General features: G+C 34.3%; 1 pseudogene; it reads left to right on the forward strand.

The window, feature by feature from the left end:
• Window positions 1–4,334: 4,334 nt before the first annotated feature.
• Window positions 4,335–5,706, forward strand: LOC134688022 (medium-chain acyl-CoA ligase ACSF2, mitochondrial-like; annotated as a pseudogene).
• The last annotated feature ends 294 nt before the right edge of the window (window positions 5,707–6,000 follow it).

Consider the following 6,000-nt stretch of genomic DNA (forward strand, 5'->3'; position numbering starts at 1 on the left):
GTTTCCCTATACGTTCGAAGGTTTTGGTTTGTTGACATTTGCTGATATGTCACCTAGTACCAGGTCATGGCAGTATTTTACATCTCCAAGTCTTTATGTTGCTATCATCTTGATTGATTAATGAAGACTTTACTGTCATCTGAGATGAACAGCATTGAAACAAGTAATAATTGTTTGCAGAGTCTATCAGTTCATATAAAAAATTGCTTGGTTATGTGCATTACATACTATACAATGGCAAGAGACCAAACAATGTTAGTTTTGAGTACAATGAATGTGATTCCCTGCAAATGATATGTGATACTATGTGTCACACACATCACACTAAGGGTATATCTCCTCATTTACATACACTAGAACGTGTCACACGGATATTTAGGCTGGCGGAGATATGAATTTAGTTCAATTCCAGTTTATTACAAGTAGCAGTGTTCGGTATAGGCCAGTATACTAGTTTTCACTGAAATTATGGGGTGCCGGGGGATTATGTCAAATAAGAGAAAGTTGATATTCGGTGGACGTTAAACTTTTCAACTTTTGTTACCAATATTATTAATGTAGGTTTCAGTGGTTTACTGGTGTTCAAAACTCATAAATCGACTAGAAAGAAAAAAATAGTAATAAAAAACCCAGGATGGGATTCGAAAAAGAAGCGGGGTATGAGGTGATCATAGAGGGCATTTCCCGTCCTATCTAATCATATTTATATTTGTGTGTATATCGTGTTATTTCACCATCGGCAGTCTGCAGAGGTCATCTCGATGATACTTCAGATGGCGTCTAGACAAACATACACACGAAATGCTGATACATATTATCGAGGTCGTGCATTGTTTATTTATATTTTTTTTGTAAGTTTGATATACCTTTCACTATGATATAAATCAAATGGGAATTTTAGTCAAATCGGTGAACATGAATTTGACAGAAGCATAACATCTGACTTCCAACCAATAACATTTCCGTTATCATCAATATATCCCAAATAGTATATGGTGGATATTCTTTGGATGATTATATTGTATCGGGTTTTTTTCAGCTAGTTAACTTAGCCGAAAAATGATATAGTAGATCTCACGTTTATTTAATCAGTATGACGTCTTTGCATGTTCTCGCTTAAATTATTTATGACTTGGAATCCAACTCGTGGTTATTGATTTCCTACACAGTAAGAGCCCGAGCAGAAATTGATTATGTCGGTTGAGGTAAGAAATTCTCTTCCTGTCGTGCCGTATGCAGTAAAGAAATTGTATGCTGTCGACCCGGCCTACAATTTCTGCACGACGACAGTAAAAACATCTTCTTGGCTCAATTTACTAGACAGCGGGCATAGTATTCAGTAACAGGGAAGGTAATGACGTTGGTAACATAACATGTTATTTTTGCGACCTCAAACTGACATATTTAGAAAAGATGCATTTTTTCCACTGATTTTTATCATTCAAACTTATTTAACTTGTGAACCAGTTCATGGACGCCTCTTTTGTAAAATGATGTTTGGTTTAAATACGTATGAAGATTATTTCTACCAATTTTCAGAAAAAAGACAAAAATGTAACTTTTTTAAATTTGATAAATCTGAGACTACAATAACATCTGTCTTAGGATAAATATACAGCAAAAAATGACGTGTTTTATTCTATTTTTTTAACATTTGATAACTATGAATTAATTCTTAAAAAAAAAATGCATGAATTTATAGGATACGTATATAAAATAGATGTTACAAATAATTTGTTTTTCTTTTAAAACAAAAAAAAATAAAAATACGTCAACAAATCTTGAACTATCTAATTCAAGTATAAAACCACAGCTTATACATATCCATATGCATGTACACATTCGTTGTACAACTTATATGCATATAAAAAAAGATGTTGCAAAGTCAGCTATCATTTGAAAAGACCCTGAAATAACAAATGTAAATCAATTCAAACGAGAAAACTAACTGCCTGATTTATGTACAAAATTTAAGCACGAAAAAAGAATATGATATAGAGCAACAAACGACGACCACTGAATTACAGGTTTCTGATATGGGACAGGCACATACAGAATGTGACAAGATTAAATAAGTTACCCAACCCTCCCCTAACCTGGGATAGTAGTGTAATAGTACAAACTATAAAAATCACTTGAATAGATAGTTACAAAGCAAAAACATCTAACAAAAACACTTAGTGGACGTGGCAGGGTACTTTGGAAACATGGTCGTTGATTTTCTGGTTAATTTTTTTTTCATATTTTATCATGCCAGGCCTTTTATATATTACCTAATGGTATAGGTTCAATTTTTAACGCCACACGTTGACCTACCCATAGTTGTAAAAACGTAGTTGTAACACTGGATAGTGGTTTATAGGCAATCATATATATCACAGCTCCTTGTTTTTATATATAGAAGAGAGGGAGGAAAGATACCAAAGTGACAGTCAAACTCATAAATCTAAAACAAACTGACAACGCCATGGCTAAAAATGAAAAAAAGACAAACAGACAAACAATAGTACACATGACACAACATAGAAAACTAAAGAATGAACAACACGAACCCCACCAAAAACTAGAAGTGACCTCAGGTGCTCCGGAAGGGTAAGCAGATCCTGCTCCACATGTGGCATCCGTCGTGTTGCTTATGTGATAACAAATCCGGTAAATTGTCTAATTCGGTAGGTCACATTCATAAAAGGGAAGGGGATTGTAGTTACGACGTAAGGAACATATCCGATATCATTTGTGTAACGGTTATTCCATAACGGTCAACCAAAACGATAGCGTCCGTAAAATTTACGAAGGGATATATAGACTTGATGTTCAAATGTCAGTGCCAAGTACGTTGAATTCTATTATTAGGGAAATTACAAATTACAGAAACGGGATCACCTTAAATGTATACTGTAAAAAATCTAAACATATAAAGAACCTAAGTTTGAAAACTCTGACACAACAGCCTAGCCATATGGATATAACTGATGTTGCATGCATACAATGTAGTATTGTTGATCTTGACCTCGATGTAGCTATAGATTTCATATTGGAAGCATCTAAAATTTTATATGAAACGAGTGAGTGGTGAAAAATTATGTTAGTCCAATTCTTGAACCAATGCATGTAAACATCATAAACTTAGTCCTCTGTGCACGATTTTATCATTATTTTCGCAAATATATCATATAATCGTCAACTTTTTTTCTCTCTGTTTTTATGATTTAACAAATATGGCTGCTCATTCAATGCCGTGTTTTGAAGCCGACTTTTACCGATTGTCACCTTATAGTAAACAAATCACAAAAAGCATGGGTATTGAGCATGTGTTTAACATGTATAATCAGATATTTGTTTATTTCAATGACAGATCCATGCGTAATGTGGTCACCGGATTTTTACGAGGAGGGTTACGCTCGGGTCACTATGCATACGGTAAATATGTCGACGAATTGCTTCCTGGAAGCAAGCAATTAAAAATAAGTAAACTTCTTCTAAATGTGGACAAATTAAAGAGTTTTCCTCAGAAAAAAGTATATGTACATAAGTTGTATAATGAAAACTATCCATTTAGTTATAAAAAAACATATGCATATTTTTTTTTTATTTGAGGTTTCTTATGACTTTAAGAAATGTTGGAGATTTATTCCTGAAAGCGACCAGCTGAACTTGCCCATAAGTTTTTACAATCTATTATTATTTCCGCCTAATTGAGGTTAATAATTTATAAACTCTCTGTACTTTTAGCAATATCTGTGAAGATAGCATGGTAAAATTTTGTTTACGATGTGAAACCAAAAAATATATATTTTAAAACAGGATGCTTGGGTGAGGGGTAGCTCCTTCTATGCATTACCTGGTGTCACCGCTGCTTTTTATTGTGATAAACCCCACGACTTATAACGCAACAAATAGTATTACTATTGACAGAGATATCACGAAGAAAAATATGCAGAATGTCTCAATTTCATGTTGCCGTATATGATAAATTCTTGTGTTGATTAAAGTCTTGAAATGTTTTATTTCATACTTAAGAAAAGTATCTATAAAGACTATTTTAAAATCAGATGAGAAATAATCTCATTATACATTACAATGCATAATTTGAAATAACGACCATAGCTAGATGACTGGTCACATATAAGTGTCATTAATTTAAAAGTAAAATAAGCCAGACAATTAATACATGCTGAATATACTAAAACAATAACAATATAAACCACATAATCCGTGTCTTGACTATAAAAAATAGGACTAAAAAATTAGACCCAGAACTTATATAAACAAAATTACAGGTGTAGAGGTTGTTCGAATTCTTTCAAAGAAGAAGCAACATGGACCATTTAAGTATAAGCTATGACCAGTTACCTATGACAGAGCCTTACATGTATTGCACCATTCCTGATAGAATACAATACTATGCTACAGATAGTCCGAACAAAGCTGCATTTATCATTCATTCTAAGTCTGGAAATCGTGAAGTTATAACATGTAAAGACTTATACCAGCAGAGTCAGACATTTGCCAAGGGTCTTGTACATCTTGGGATTAAGAAAAATGACACTATAGGTATGTCTTTTCCCAACAGTTAAGAATGGCTTGTTTCAACCTTTGGAATATTAATGGCAGGAGCGGTTCCTTTACATATGTCTTTCAAGTACAAGGACGGTCGAGATATTATACCAGTTCTACAAATCCCAGGAAATTGTAAAGCTATATTGATGGCTAACGAGAAAGATAATTCCATTCGCGAATTTCTGGATAATATTCTTACGAGAAGCGAATCAGAAACTAAAAAGATAGAGCTGAAAAAAGAACGTCTACTCCCCTTTCTGAAATTTGTTGCTTTAGACAATTCAATAACAGGTTTTGAAGATTGTTACACGATTTCTGATATATTAAGTAACGGAACTAAAGTATCAGAATATAAACTTACCATTTCTGGATCCAGATGACATTGCCGCGTTTTTATTGACGTCTGGTAGTACCGGGATCCCGAAACTCGTACCAAAGACTCATTTACAAATGCTTGAAGTCGGTCAAGGATTTGTCTCTGCATTAAACATGGAATCTTGCGATGTATATTTCAGCGACAGGTTATTTAACTGGGGAGCTGGGTACCCATGCATAATTTTGGTTTGTGGTGCTACCCACGTAACCTCATCTGACCAGTTTACTTTACAGAGCATCAGTGAAATCTGCAACTTCACGATTAAAATAATTAAACAAGATAGCTGTACTGTGTGTCAGATCCTACCAGCTTTTGCGATGGAAATTTTGAAAAGAGATAAAAATGACAAAAGTCCAAGAGTTTTAGCTACCGGTGGAGTTCCTGTCCCAAAACAATGTGCCCAAGTTGTTCTAAGATTTTGTAAAGAATTCATTTGTATTTATGGAACAACAGAAATGGGAGGTGTTTCAGTGAAAAGGTATCAAGCGGCGTCCGACTTTTCCGACTATAATATCGGTAAACCTTGGCCGGGAGTCGAAATGAAAGTCGTCGATACCGAAGGAAAAACATTGCCACGGAATGCAATAGGAGAACTATTTGTTAGAAATCGAGTTGCTTTTGGAGGTTACCATAGAAATCCAGATAAAACAAATAAAGTACTTGGAACTGATGGTTGGTACAAAACAGATGACATAGCATTTATCATGAAAATGGTGATTTTACAGTCACAGGACGTTGTTCAGATATCATTTTATGTCATGGTGAATTAATCTCACCGTCTTACATCGAAGACGAGATTAAAATACATCAAGCAGTAGTAGAAGTTTGTGTAGTTCCTGTCAGCGATCCAGTTTGCTTTCAAAAGGTCTACGCGGGTATCGTTTTGCGAAAAGGTTCACTACTTTCAAAAGGTGAACTCAAATTATATCTATCAGCAGGCGTCAAAAGTCAGATTAAATTCACAGAAAATACTAGAATGCATCTTTTTTTTGAAAGTTTTCCAAAAACTGCGGTTGGGAAAATTTTCAGAAGAGGTGTGAAGGAAGAAGCAGAACAAAGAGTTA

Source organism: Mytilus trossulus, chromosome 10 (genome assembly GCF_036588685.1).
Source record: "Mytilus trossulus isolate FHL-02 chromosome 10, PNRI_Mtr1.1.1.hap1, whole genome shotgun sequence".
In the NCBI taxonomy this organism is placed as follows: domain Eukaryota; kingdom Metazoa; phylum Mollusca; class Bivalvia; order Mytilida; family Mytilidae; genus Mytilus; species Mytilus trossulus.